Raw genomic sequence first — 16,198 nt, forward strand, 5'->3', positions numbered from 1 at the left:
GGCACCTGTAGCTCCAGCCCCGAAGTCGCTGCCTATACAAGGAACCGCATATTAACTTCTGAAGAGCCACATGTGGCTCCGGAGCCACAGGTTGGCCACCCCTGGGTTGGAAGATCTGGATTCTGTTCCTGGCTTAGTTGTTTTTTTCTGTAACTTTGGGCAAATCACTCAACTTTTCTGTGCCTCAATTTCTCCTTTTATAAAATGGGGATACTACACTTGTAAAGTGCTTTGAAAACTTTAGATGAACTGAAGCGTCCTTTAAATTGCAAAGTATTGTGAGAGATCACCTCTCTTCCCATGAAATAATGCCACAGTTAGCAGGAGCACCTGAACTGGATCCATTAATTATGAAACAGAAGTGGAAAAAGGCAGTTCTTTCTGTATGAGGGCTCCAAGATTCTGGAGCTTGCTCTGGGCTTCATCTGAAAGAGCCTGAATTTGGTGACTTTTGGTGCATGATGAAAAATACATCATTTTGAGAGAGCGATGATGATGATGATTGGGTTAGGTGGTTGGCTGGCTGAGTTCCTATGAACCAATGACTTTAATGCTACTGAGGAGTAATGTCATTATATTTATTGTCTAACTAATTATATTAAGGTGCCTAGAACCTTGAATGGACATTTTTATTTTAATTCTAAGTACATAAATTATTACTATTAAAGATAGCTGATACTTTTTGCATGAAAAATTTTCTTCTTAGAAAATGCGGTGTAATTGCCATCCAAAATTTTCACAGAGAAAATTGTGAGTTTAAGGAAACTGTTTGATATTTTTTTTTCTACTTAGGAGACTCTAAACAAAAAAAGTTCCATTTTGTAATGTCATTTCAAAACAAAACGGTGTCATTTCAGCATGCTGAGTCATTTCATTTTCAGCAAAAATGCTGACCTTGTTTTGTTTTGACATTTCTGAATCAAAACTCGTTGGAATTTTTTATCAATTTTTTTTTATATTCCGGCTTTGTGTTCTGATTCCAAATGGAAATGGACTTAAGAAATGTCAATTTTTTTCCTCGGTGAAAATTCCATTTTCCAAACAGTTTAATTTTTTTTATTATATTACATTTAATATAAAATTTAATTAAATAAATTAATTAAAAATTAGCATGAATAGAACACACACAGGTAAAAGCAGTGACATTTCATAAATTATAAGTCTAAATTAGTCCATTGTGATCACCTACTGTGACTTACTTCACTCTAATGGGCAAGAGAGCAGTTCGACTAGTGACCCTCCCCGTGCTGAGCAGCAGATTTTCCCTTGTGCAGGATGCTGCTGGCCTCCATCTTGTAGACCAGGGCAGAAGAACAAAGGAGTGGTAAATTGGTGTCCTCTGTCCTGCAGAGGGAGGATCCCTCTGCATGACCACCAGAACGGCCCAGATCCTTAAAGGCATTTATGAACCTAATTCCCTTAGACTCTTAAATACCTTTGAGGATCTAAGCTGAGAACTGTTCCCCAATTGGCCTGACCCATGTTAGCTGCTATACCTGAGAGAGGAACAAGCTACCAGTGTCAAAGAACCCCCCTATATCAAGATACATTTATTTAAAAATATTTTTTTTCTAATGCTGATTTGGCATCCTGTTCTGTAAGTATGTTTGTTCAGTAAGTTGGACCACATTCTGATCTCAGTTCGACCAGTGAATGGAGCTCTACAAATGAACGGATCTCCAGCAGCGTAACTAATATCAGAATCTGGACCAAAGTGTGTTAATTACTCCGAATAATCCTTAGTGAGCTGCTAAGGAAATGGTATATTGGGCCCTGTTCCTTAAGCATTCTGTGTCTCTGGTATGCATCATTCATCACATAGAGTGAATGGTTTACAGGTCAGACCCACTGATACCATAAAGCCAACCTGTGGTAAAGAATTCAACAGTCAGTTTGTCTATCGCCCCGTGTACCTCAACATTATTATATAAGTTAGAATGCAGAAAATGAGAGGGAGAGAGAAATTTTACTCTAAAGACTTGATCCCACTCCCAGTTAAGTCAATGGAAAGGATTCCACTGACTTTAATGGAACTTAGATCAGGTCCTAAATTAACTGTTATGGAGTCTCCCATGTATCTTGTCTTAGCTGTATCATCTGTCGTTAAGACTGGAAGCTTCATCGTCTGTCTTTTCTCATCCCTTACAGTGCTGAATGCATGGCCATAATGTAACAACTAATTGTGTTACATTTGTAACTTAAATAGCAACAAGCACAATAGTGGTGGTTGCTCTTTTAGTTTTGGTTTAGTGAATTAATAGAAGATGGCAAACAAGCTATTGGAAACACTAAACCAGCTTTTGTTTTCTGGGCTATGTTTAATTTGGTGGGTTTTAAGTGTGATGGATGTTTCTGGCTGCAATTGAGCACAGGTCTGATTGCACAACATTGTCGGCATCCTCTCTGTGAACTCCATAGGGGGCTTTCCTGTTTATTTATTTACTTATTTATTTTAGTAGGATCAATCAAAGCATTCTACAGCTGCTCCACACAGGGTATAATATAAGCACTAGGAAAATGAGAGAGAAAGAGGTGTTCTTGCTGCTGTTTCGAAAACGATATATTTGTTACCTGGCTGCATTTTGCTTGTACTGAATCACAGGCTGCCTGATACAATGTCATCAGTCAAATATCCTTAGCATAAAAATAAATCAATCGAATAAAATGTTCTAAATATTATAATATTTGGATCACAATAGCTCCTAGAGGGCCCAGCCAAGATTGGGGCCCCATTGTGATGGGCATTATATGAAGTAGTAAGATAGTAAGAGATGGTCTTGCCCCATAAAGCTTGGAATCTAGGGCTTGTCTATGAGGAATGTTACTGCCTTGCAAGCCATGGTTTGAATCTACAGTGCACTACCTTGCCATGCAGTAATGTCCTATGTGGACACTGCTACAGTGCACTGAAAGTTCCATAATGCATTTTAACATTGTGGCAAGGGAAGCTAGTGCGCTGTAGGTTACTATGGACAAACCAGGATATGAATGTCCCATGTAAACAAGCCCTAACTAGAGACGCCTGACAAAGGTTGGAAGCACAAACAGAGGCACAGAAAGATAATATGACTTGCTCAGTGTCCCACACAGCAAGTCAGAGGCAGAACTGGATCTCCTGCTTCCCACTAGACTATGTTGCTGTACTTTGACATCAGTTTTAACTGGATGATTTATAGAAATGATCCTGAAATAATCCTCATTATATAAATGACCTTCATAAGGCTTAAGCTGTTATTCTGATGCTTGACCTGTGCTAAATATTAAATCATATTTTTAAAAAAATGAATTCAAACCTTGCAGCCTGCCAAAAGTCTCATTTTGGGAAAAGAAATGATGACGAGAACCAAAAATGTATATACAGACACACACATCAGATAGATAGATAGATAGATAGATAATTGTGTGTGTCTGTATATGCATATATGTATAAATGAACATTTAGTTTCATGATTAATTAGCTGACTAAAGATGAGATGAAGAGCAGATTTGTGGGGAATGGACTGTACGTAGCATGGATATTTCCTCACTACTAAAATGACACTGTGCTAAATTTTCAAAAATAGGCACCTAAATTGTGCACGAAAAATATGCAGATGGGTCAGTGTTGCACACATGTATACAGTTGGCAGAAAACATATCTTGTGCCTGCAACCGACATTCTAGACATGGTGGTGTGATGGGACCTACTAGCCTTTAGGGCTTAGAACAGCCAAGAGTAGTGGCAAGGTAGAAAGTCTTGGAGTCACAAGCAGGAGCACACAGAGTCCAGAGGCTGCTGGCTCTTATTTGCCTCCCTGAAACCCAGCCTGGACTGGAACATGTATAATGAAAAGGGAGCTGCTGGGAATGGCTTCCCAGTCAACCTGCTACACACAAGGAAGGAAGTACCTCTTTGAGCTTTGTTTTGCTTAAAGACCACAGTTTGTTTCTCCTTTTCAGCACAATGGGGTCTACATACTCTGTTTTGTTACCTTTCTGCAGCAGGAAGTGATTTAGAAACCATTTACCGGTACTTTTTCCATTCAGACTGTCTGAGTGATCTTTACTCTCCCTCTTAAAGGGAGATGATCCAAGGACTGTGTGTGTCTGTGAGGGTTCTTTACTCTCCATCTGAAAAGAAAAGATGCAGGAACTACATTAGTGTAACACTTTGCCTCCTCTGTCCCACAGTAGCCATGTCCCCAGAGGAAAGCAACCTTGGGAGAGCAGGCTACCGATCCAGAATACAGAACCTCAGATTGGAACTGTAAAGCACAAGTTGGCTTAAAGGTTGGCTTTCTTTCATGTTGAGAAGGGACCAAGGGGAGACAACACCATTACAGGGGAATGATGCTGTATAAGTAACGTAGGCCCCTTTCCAAGTGAGAGGTGAGATCCATGTATTGAAAGTCTCTGGGGCACAATCTGGTCTGCTACTGGCAATAGAATAATCTTGGGAGTGAGCACAAACCTCTTTATAGCCATTTAAAAAGTGATGGGCTTAGAGGACAGTCTTTGTCAATTACATCAAGCCTAGAAAATGCTGATTCAACTCCAGAAATAAAGCATCTGCTCTACTGTCTATGGGTCTACATTTCATTCTCTGTAAGCCCTCTGTGCCAGTCTTCCTTCCAAACCTCTCACTGCTAGCAGGTCAGGGAGCAAACACTCTAGAAAAACCCTGTATGCCAAATTAGCACAGCTGTACACTGATTCTGCTGATTCCTCTGCAGCACACTCAATGTTGACTTGGGTGAAGTTCTAGGAGGGATGAAAAAAACTATGTTCAGCTGAGATGAGCATAACAAAGCTCATTCTGGCTTGGCAAGTGGCAGGCTAATTTTTTGTTTTCCTGGTAGAGCTGCTGCCTGTAGATGACAAAAGGCCCCAGGTTAAGTATTGAGTGTGCATATAAACAGAACACAAACACAGTAAATCCCATCTCAGGAAAGGGACTCTGCTAATTCCTTAAGTCTGCTCCAGTGTCTGGCTACCAACTGGAATATATAAGGCTAGTGGATGCAGAACAGAGACAGTCTATTTAAAGTCTTAATTGTTTGATTCATTGCTTTTCTTTTTTCTTTTCTTTCTTTCCTCTGACTCTTGGTTTGGTGTCTGGTTTTCACTTCCTGTTGTGCAACTGATACTGCATGTGTAGAGAATTTTACTTAGTGCAATGCCAACCAAATTTTTCTGTGTACTAATGTCCGATGTGCTTTTGATCCCAGGGTACCAGACTTTCCACAGGTGGAGTAGCTTTATAATATGTGCAGGTACACAAGCTGTATTTCAATTACCCAAACTACCTATCTCTTCTAAAATGTTTTTAGAAATCCTGATTTGCAATATTCTAGTCAGATATGATCTGACTCTCATTGAAATCAATGAGAAGACTCTGATGGACATTGGGAGATGGATCAGGGTCTTAATGAACAACATAGCCATTGCCATTATCTCTAAGTTTTTCAAATATAGTGTGCATATTATTGCAATATCAAAAGTGTTAGGTCTCTTTAAAAGTAGAGTACGAACTCCCAGTGCCACTGCCAATATGTGCTTAAGGCCCCCAATTAGCCAGGCTAAGGAGAATTTAATTTGTAAATATCTAAATGCTGTCAGCCAAACTCTCTCCTTAGATGTGTACACAAGGCTTCCATTGACTCTAATGGAAACTGTACATGTAAATCCAAGGTAAAGTTGCCTTTGTGTGTGTGTGTGTGTGTGTGTGTGTGTGTGTGTGTGTGTATGTGTGTTTTACGTCCTGCAAATTTCATCAGCTAACTATAGCTACAGCTCCAATGTAACCTCTATGTTGTGACATGCCACTTAGTCCAGACTACGCAGAATCATTATGGTACATATTGACTCACTGACAGACCTCAATATAATTGTTAATGGAGAATCATCAATGAATGCAGGTGATTCTTGTTGAGTCAAGAGCCTATTCCTGCAGAACCAATGCTATTCAATATTTATTGCAATTATCTGGAAGAAAACATAATCATTGATTGGACTTGCAGATAACCCCAACATTATTGAACATGGGTCATTTATACAGCACAAATTGGATTCCTTGGTAAACTGGATGCAATCAAACATGTGTCATAACATAGCCAGCTGAAAAGTTCATATATAAATGAGTAAAGACTGTAGGGCCTATTTACAGGATGGGAGGGGTGGGTTGTACCTTTGGAAGAAGTGATTCTGAAAACCACTTTGGTGTCATAATGAATAACCAACTGAACATGAACTCCCAGTGCAATGCTGCAGCTAAGAAGGTCAACACAATCCTTGGTCTGCAAGGATGATTCAAGGTCTGGAAAACCTGCCTGACAGTGAGAGACTTAAGGAGCTCAATCTATTTAACTTCTAGATGAGTGGTTTAAGAGGTGAATTGATCATTATCTATAGCTACCTACATAGGGAAACGATATCTGATACTGGAGGATTCTTTAATTTTTCAGACAAATGCATAACAAGATCCTAAGTACTGGAATAGGTTGCCAAGGAAGGTAGTAGAATCCCCATTACTGGAGGTATTTAAGAACAGGCTGGACAAACACCTGTCAGGGATGGTCTACATATATTTAGTCTTGCCTCAGCATGGGGGGTGGATTAGATCACCTTTCAGGGTCCTTTCCAGCACTACATTTCTATGATTTCTGTGATTCTATAAACTGGAAATGAGACGCAGACTTTTAACTGTGATGGTTGCTAACAACTGGGACAACTTGCCTAGGGACATGGTGGATTCTTTGTCACTTGGAGTCTTTAAATCAAGACTGGATACCTTTCTAAAAGAGACGCAATAGCTCAAAACAGAAATTATGGCCTTCATATGGAAATTACTGAGTGAGGTTCTTTAGCCTGTTCTGCGGGAGGTCATACTAAATGATCATAATGGTCCCTCTGATCTCAAAATCTATTAATTAGGCTGTCTCACGGAGTTGGCCCAAACATATATTGCATAATTCCTTATGGTTTTGTATAAATTATTATGATTTGCTGCCTGTCTGTTGTCATGCTTCTATGTATACTAGAATAATGATGATTAAAAAGAAAGGACCAAATCCCGCAGTTCTCAGTCGGCATTTCACCTGAGGAGGAAGACAGGTTAGGATTTGTTCCATACAGCTTGTGATGGCTCCACTGAGATTCCCTTTCTTGCTTCCCTCATTGCCGTTCTTCAAGGCCCTACATCATGGTAACCTTCCACTCAGGACAGGACTTAGTTCACTCCAGAGACTGCCAGCACCTCTTTAATGAGGCTGCTTGAAAGCAATTCAAACTACTTCCCCCAAATCTGCCCCAGAGGCTGCACTTGTCACCTCCATTATTGTATTTTCACAGCAGTCCCCACTAGAGTTGGTTGAATACAAAAATTTTTTTCTTGGCAGTTTAAAACAGTTAAAATTTTAGTTTTGTGTTGAACGAAAAGTTTCATTTTGACAATGACCACTTTTTAAAAAATATTTAAAGATAAAATTCAAGGAAAATTTGCTTCAACCTCCCCCTCCACTCCAAATCAAACTGATTTCTTTTGAAAATGTCAATGAAAACTTTTTTTTTGGGGGGGGGGGTGGATTTTTTTAATAGAAATTAGTAATTAGGTGAAAACTACATGCACTCGTGAAATGTTTTGTTGTTGCTGAACCTGTATTTTTTTCACAGAAAAAAATTACAGATGAAATCTTTTGCCCAGCTCTAGTCTCCTCCCCCCTCACCTTACCCACCTGCTCAGAAAATTCAAGACACATTCAAGACAGCATCAAAGATCCACACATATCAGCATGCAGCTCATCCATGGACTTGTCCAGCCAGCTCAAATACTTCTTAATTGAAAAGAAAATATGGAACTGGTAGTAGAATTCTTCACAATGGCATTGCCCCTGCACTTCAGCTCCATCTGGTTCATCAGAATGCCTATTTTTCATTTTAATTTAAAGGGATAACCATACAGACACACTAACAAGAAAAGAGTCTGAAAATTACATGCATAATAACCCAAAAGGGCACCCGAGAAAGGACCTATTTCCCAGAACTGATGTTTAAATGAAAAGGTTCTCATCAGGCTGAACTGTAGTTAAACCTCTGCCAATTATATTTAAGTGTAATGAAAAATAAATACAGCTGAGCTTTTAGGAAAGCTGCTATACCTAAAGGTTTGTCAGCACTTCCATTATAAACCTAGTTTGTTCAGGGGATTATAAGCTCTGTAAAAATGTATTTCAGTCTGAAACTTGGCAGACAAAGGTCCCAGTTTTAGAGCTTTTTTTTTAAGGGGTTAATAAAAAGAGATTGGCCACTTTTAAGCTGTACGATTGGTAGCCATTGGAATTTTCCAACACTTTTTTTCTTGGTGCTCCTCTAATTCAAAAAAGACTGATTTTAAAAATAAAATGACTCAGGTTATTATTAAGCCATGATGTGAACTAGTCGTAGGCTGCTGTTGGTATTTGTACAGGGTTTTATTTTGAACAGTCCAGTGAGTTCAAATACAGGTCAGCAGACTAATTATAGTTAGTCTTGTTGAGTGGGATTTGCAAGAGCACTCAGCATTAGCCTAGCTCGGTGCCCAGGAGGTGTACCATTGACATCAGTGGGAGGAAATGTTGAGCGCTTTTGGAAATGCCACCCATAGTCTTCTGTGATATCACTTCTCTGCTTTACCTCTTCTTTTGTGCCCGGTCTTTGGGATAGATTGTGGCTCCACTTTGAGTCTTGGGTAAGGGACAGCACAGCCTTAGTGGTACAGTTCCCTCCGTTCTTCCTTCTTGCTGCTGGCCTATGTCAGTAGGAAAAGAACACCCACTGACCTGGCTGGTGCATTAGAGGGCAAGGTCTCACCCATTCCCAGCAACTTATTCCTCATCTGCTCTCAGAGGTAGGGGAGCGAGCTGGCATGCAGCACCCTCAAATTCCTGTGTCTGGATCTGAGAATCTGAAGCAAAGACATAAGAGGGATTCTTACCATGCAGCCCAAGCTAGAGTCTATATGCCGTATGTTTTTCTTCAGGATCTCTGACAAGATAGCCCATATTGGGTCAATTTCATCCCGTGGTGTAAGTACACAAGAGGCATTGGCGTCACAACAGGCCCCATGTTTTACTATATGTTTGCTAGAGGTATGTGAAACTCTCTCGCTGCCCTTCACAGCAAACATCTTCATCATAGCAGTACCAAGGGAAAAAAACCTAGGCGAGAGTCCAAAACTTGAGAGGAAGAGAAATGGGACCTATGTGGCATGCTTCCTATAAGTGCATTAAGTGGTTGAGGTTGTTATCTAGAGGTATGACCTCTTGGAGGGAGTCAAGGACATTTCTTTATCAATCTGAGTGAAGAAACACGGGTGAAAAAGCCTTTGAAAATTAATACAACATAACCCTACCACACAACCCTAATTAATTTCCCTAACCTCAACTCTTCCACCCTGCACCTTTCTGCACATCTCTGTGTGTGTGCACATGTGATGGAGTAATGGACATGCACCAGTCCCTCAGCATGGCCACCAGTGGGGGAATACTATGATGCCATATGATGTTCAGGGAGAAAATTGAAGAGGCTACCTTCCCACTTAGGTCCACAGACTTAGGAACAGATTTCACTGTGGCTTCCCTCAACAGTCTAATTGCTTTTCTCTCTATGTATTAGTGAGTGGTGTTTATACGAAGTGCCTTGTCTGGGAGGAACATTCCTGTCACTTGTCTACTGTGTTACTTTCATGCACTGTGGAATATTTTTCTTTCATTTTCATAAGAAGGTGAGTTAGGGACAAAGCATCAGACTGGATTTTTCACTTGCTTGTTTGTTTGCCTGTTAAATCAGCCCCCTTAGTGCAACTTTACCATCTTTTGCAATGCATTTTTTTATTTTAAATCTTCACACAGAATGATGATTCATAACATTTCAGGTAGGAGACCGTATTTATTTATATTTCACTTTGCTAATGATGCAACAGCTCTACTTCCTTGCTCCATTTTTAATTCTCACAACTTATATGAGGATTTTCATGGTTAAGAGAGTGGGAAAGAATTGTACTGATTAGATAGAACTAAGAAATGCCAAGTTAGGTCAGGTCAACATGGCTGTCTTTAACTATTTGGTTAAAATACCTAATGAATTCTGTTTCCTGATGCTCTCAGAAAACAGGCTGTATCCTTGAACAGGTCTGTCACCTCACAAAGGATGCTGCACAGCCCTGTGAAATGTCTATAGAACATAAGAACAGTCAAACTGGGTCAGACCAGTGGTCAGTCTGGCCCAGTATCCTGTCTTCTAACAGTGGCCAGTGCCAGATGCTTCAGAGGGAATGACCAGAACAGGCCAATTATTGAGTGATCCATTCTGTCATAAAGTCCCAGCTTCTAGCAGTCAGAGGTGTATGGATTCTCAATGCATGGGATTGCATCCCTGACCATCTTGGCTAACACCCATTGATGGACCCATCCTCCATGACCTTATCTATTTCTTCTTTGAACCCAGTTATACTTTTGGCCTTCACAACATCTTCTGGGAATAAGTTCCACAGGTTGACTGCATTGTGTAAAGAAATACTTCCTTTTGTTTTTAAACTTGTTGCCTATTAATATCATTGGGTGACCCCTGGTTCTTGTATTATGTGAAAAGGTAAATAACACTTTTACTCCACACCACTCATAATTTTATACACCTCTATCATATCCCCCCCTCAGTCGTCTCTTTTCTAAGATGAACAGTCCCAGTCTTTTTAGTATCTCTTCATATGGAAGCTGTGCTGTACCCTTAATAATTTTTGTTGCCCTTCTCTGTACTTTTTCCAGTTCTAAGATACCTTTTTTTGAGATGGGGTGACAACAGGGCCGGCTCTAGGCACCAGCAAAGCAAGCACGTGCTTGGGTCGGCACAATTCCAGGGGTGGCATTCTGTTTGGTTTTTTGTTTGTTTTTGTTTGTTTTTTGCTTTGGCAGTTGCACTCTCGAAGCTTGGGGCGGCAAATTTTGTGCTTGGGGTGGCAAAAATCCTAGAGCCGGCCCTGGGTGACAAGAATTATTCATGCAGTATTCAACGTGTGGGTGTACCATAGATTTATATAGTGGCATTATGATATTTTCTGCCTTATTTTCTATCCCTTTCCTAATGGTTCCTAACATTCTGGTAGCTTTTAAGATTGCTGCTGCACATTGAGCAGATGTTTTCAGAGAACTTTCCACAGTGACTCCAAGATCTCTTCCTTGAGTGATAACAGCTAATTTAGATGCCATCATTTTGTATGTATAGTTGGGATAATGTTTTGCAATGTGCATTACTTTGCATTTATCAATGTAAATTACATCTGCCATTTTTTATTGCCCAGTCACCCCTTTTGTGAGATCCCTTTGTTACTCTTTGAAATCTGCTTTGGACTGAACTATCTTGTCAATAGAAGCTGTTGGGGCCTGAGGGATTCATCCCCACAAGGGGGCAAGTGATGTTTACACTACCACTCTCTTTCAGGGTAACACCAGTGGGGACTTTTACAATTGGCCAAGGGTTCCCTCTATATAGGGATCTTCCAGCAACCGCATCTGGGGGTCCCTCAGCCTCCCTATCATGCCCCCCTCCGTCCATCCTTACCCACTCTTCAAGCTGTTATGGCTGCCCCCACACCACCCCATGGACTTTTTGTGGCCAAAAGCTGTGCACCTGGATTGACATTTGAACACACTCCCTATCTCTTATGTGGTTTTGGTGGTGATGAGTGATGTCAGGACCACTGCATCTACTTGTCTGTTTCCCTCTGTCCCACTCCCCCGAAATCATATGCAGCAACTCTGGATGCTACTGAAGGCCACAAATTCTTCAAATTTTTGCCATAAACTCTAGCTCCTCATTAATAGAAGGCCCTGCCATGAAAGAATACTAATACAATCTCAACTGTAGAAAGCCACAAATGAAATGCTGCCATTGGATGTTTCCAGAGTATTATTTATGGGAAAAACTGATTTTTAAAAAAAAATTTACTGCCCCTAAATATGAAGTTGAGCAGCCATAAGGTTCAAGAAAGCAAAGCCAAACGTGACTACGGTGCTGCTCATCAGCCCAGTTACTGAAAACATAAACCAAGATCATTTATTTATGATATGTATGATTTTTGGGGGATTGTCTCTGTGGTTTTGAGAGAGGTAGCAGGGGAGCAGAGACAACATTTGTTACTGTTGTGCAGTAAAAGACTGTGGAGAAAACCATAGCCCTGTTTTATTTAGGGTGACCAGATGTCCCGATTTTATAGGGACAGTCCCAATTTTGAGGGCTTTTTCTTATATAGGCATCTATTACCCTCTATCCCCCGTCCCGATTTTTTACACTTGCTATCTGGTCACCCTAGTTTTATTGTATCAATGATACCACAGATTATAGCTAGTTACCAAGTAATGTGTTTGTGTCATTCTATCTATAGTCCAGAAAGTGAAGAGTTGGAAAACAAAAAAGCTTTTGAAAATGTTTGCACTGTATGTAAACTTGGATGTAAACTCTGAAGGTTAGATTATGCTGTGTTTTCATTAGCTGAGCAAGGGACTATGGGGTAGTAAGGCTCTGGATCCATAGATCTGGAACCAAGAGCTCAATTGATTTAACAGAGTGTATTTCTTGCTCTGAAGAAAATGAGTGGATAGTGGAGCTGAGCCAAATTTTTTAAATTTTGACCAAAATTAAAAAAAAAAAAAGTCTCCAAAATTATTTTTTTCTCTAACGCTATAGTTGATTGGAATATTTTATAAATGTAATCATTTCAATAAAATTTTGAAATTTAAAAAAAATTGATTTTTTTTTAGTGGAAAAAAACCTCACAAAATCATCCATGTATTTCTCACTCTCCTGTCTCCTTCCCCTCCTCCCCCGAACCCCAACTGTGGTGATGGGGGATGGGAGTGGGTGGAATCTTGACTCTACTCTCCCAGGGGGGAGGGATAGCCCTGTGGTTTGAGCATTAGTCTGCTAAACCTAGAGTTGTGAGTTAAATCCTTGAGGGGGCCATTTAGGGAACTGGGGTAAAAATCTGTCTGGGGATTGATCCTGCTTTGAGCCAGGGGTTGGACTAGCTGACCTCCTGAGGTCCCTTCCAACCCTAATATTCTATGTGCTGGCCAGGCATGAATGGAAAGGTAAATTGCACCATTTCATGAGGGTAGTAGAGGAGTAGTTGTGACTGACTGAGCAGTTTGGCACAGCTGCTGACTTAGTTCAAAGCATCAGTCTAACTCTAAATCTCATTTCACAGATTTTTTTCTTTTCTGATAACCACTACTGGTTAAACTCCATGGGCCAGATCTTCAGTTGGTATAAATGGTCATAACTCCACTTCTTCCTTCCTCAGGAGTTAAACTAGTGACTTCTGTTTCTATACTCATTTGTCTTTTAAGGGAAAAAAATCAGATGAAATCAATTCTGATCACCCACAGTGGTTTTGAAAAAGGGAATTTCCCTTCTTAACCACTCATTCAGAACAGACCCTTCAAGATTCTTCTTTTGTTGTGTGGAAGAAAGCTCAGGAATTTTTAATATAAGAATAAACTCCTCATCTCCCCCACCCTCAAGGATGCATCTTACAAAGCCAAACACTAAACTGTTTGTAACTCTGTTGTTAAAATGTTTGGTTATGTGATACACCCCCATATTGCATTCTCTGACACTGGGAATCATAAAGAAAATTGAAAATGAATTCTGGAATGTACATAACCCACCTTTCAGAAAACAGTGCTTGGTGGCATTGTGAGCACTTCTTATGTTATGAGGTGTTACTGAAAGTTTCGGTCTCTTCAGCCTTTTATTAGTTCTGCAGTGGATTCCTTACTCACAGATGTTTTAAAGCCGGTGATTCCAACTAGAGCCCACTTTTTGCCAAAAGTTTTACAGCTGAATATTTCTTAGCATTCGTGAGCAATGATTTCATCAGAACATGAACTAAGTCAGAACTGCTGTTGAAAGACATCGTTTCATAAAACAGCATTGCAAAAGTTTAGGACTTTTATTTGCTGCAGAGTTTGGTTTCCATTTGCCCAAGCCTCTGATACATACATTGCTTGGGAACTGATATAGAAGTTATACAGGTCCTTTGTGCAATTGAAAACCCTCGTATGGAACACCATAGTACCGTGTCCTGTCATATAATTAAGGCTTTTACAAGGATATCGTGTTCACACTTATATGTACTCTACTCTAACAACCCACCCTGTGCCATGTTTGAATTATTATAAATGGGCTAGTGCAGAATGGTGCCTCAATAACCCAAGTAGCAAAGCTTTGTTTAAAATTCAAACAATAGCTGAATGGTGTCTGTTTGTTCCTGATCAACACTTGGTTCAAAAAAGGTTGCACTTTTTTTTAAAAGGCAGCAAATGTGAACAAATATTAGCTTTTGAAATTAAAGGGGAAGTTATTCATTCACTCAGCAGTGCTTTGCAAGCTATCAATCTTCCAGGTATTTCTATTAGCTTTAATCATCAAGGTTGTTTATTTGGAGCAATTTCTAAGAGAATAAAGGTACCTTTTGGCTCTTATCTCCTGTCATCAAAGCATCCATTAGGAAATTCAAGCCCTTTAGGTAAGCTCAAGGGATTACTCAAAGAGGTTTTCTTGAAACAGGCAAGAATTCGGGGCCCTCTCTTCAGTGCACAGGAGTTCAGTTGAAAACCATAATCTGAAAGGGGAGGTTTATCTTGGGTTTTATGCAATTTGAATAGGATCTTGTTCAAGGCAAATCTAGATAAAAGCACTCTAAGTGGGTTGAAACAAAGATGAGCCAGCATTCCTAATAGTGCTATTTCTAACTGCATTGCTCTGTCAGATGAGGGGTGAGGGGAAGGCTGCTTGGGAGTCTTACAGTTATCACAATAGCCAGTGGATTGGCCCACCAGCCAACTAATTAATATGTTTAAATAAAGAAATGCTGATTAGATGTGATCTGGTAGGTAGTGCAAGCTTTTCACACCAGTCAAAAGCTCTAGCAAATGTCATTGGGGCTTCAGCACAAGAGGGTTTCATGACAAACAGGAAATTGGATGGGGGTGTAAAATGTAAATACCTGTGAACTTTGTAAGTGAGTTCTTAAGTTAGGGATAGATTCCAGCTGCAATACTTCACAAGTGTATCCAAACTTGGCAAAGTTTTCAGTTTTCAGGTGTACGGTTTTGGTTTGGCCCATTATTGAACTGAAGAAGGCAATAGGAAAATTGGATCCACATCTGAACTTAGCCCGTGGTTAGGGTGATTTGAATCTGAGGTTGACTTGAGTCCATCTCTGATATTAATACAGTAATTGCAGGGAGGCAGTGTGGCCTAGTGCTAGTGACAGAATGCTGGAGTGGGGCTCAGAACACCTGGGTGTTATTAATTATATTGTTCTAGTTCCCAGGAGCCCCAGTCATAGGCCAGGAGTCCATTATGCTAGGTGCTGTACAAAAACAGAAGAAAAACTTTTATCTAAGTAGCAGCAAGAAGCCTAGCTGCATTACCAAACCAGTGACTAGGGAACTCTAAGGAAAATTATTATGTTCGGACCTCTTGGGAAGGAACAAACTTTGTTTTACTTTAGATGGTGAGCTCTTCAGGGCGGGGATTTTGCCTTTTTCTATATTAGTAAAGTTCCTAGTACACTGTGGTCACTGTCTGAATTAAACAATCATTATAATTATACTAACAAAGAAATAGAAACACACTATAGCTACAATATTAAGTACTAATTTTTCAGCCTTCTAATACAACATTTTTCCTTCTCCAAGAAGCATTAGGTAGACTCTCAGCCTTAATTACAGGCTACGTGTTGCTACATCAGGTTAGTACAGAGGGGGAGCAAGGTAATAATTCTACCATTTATGTACATTGCCTGCATAACGCCATAGGGTATTATTCCAAGGGTTCATAGTAGAGATGCTGTGAAGAACACTTTCCGAGGCCCTTCCTCCCACATCAACCTAATCTATGTACATCTCTGTGGAACCCTCAAATTCATGCAGCTTCAACTGCCTCACTGTCCGTCTGCTGCTGGAGATCTTGTTGCATGATGCCGCTGAGGAGACCTATTACAGCAGATCTGTAGGACAGAATATGGATGATGTTCTGGAAAAGTCTTCCATTTACCAGACAGTCCATATCAAGGGGTAGCCGTGTTAGTCTGTATCTACAAAAACAACAAGGAGTCTGGTGGCACCTTAAAGACTAACAGATTTATTTGGGCATAAGCTTTCGTGGGTAAAAACCTCCC

Source organism: Terrapene carolina, unplaced genomic scaffold, assembly GCF_002925995.2.
Source record: "Terrapene carolina triunguis isolate 2854851 unplaced genomic scaffold, T_m_triunguis-2.0 Scaffold42, whole genome shotgun sequence".
Lineage (NCBI taxonomy): Eukaryota > Metazoa > Chordata > Testudines > Emydidae > Terrapene > Terrapene triunguis.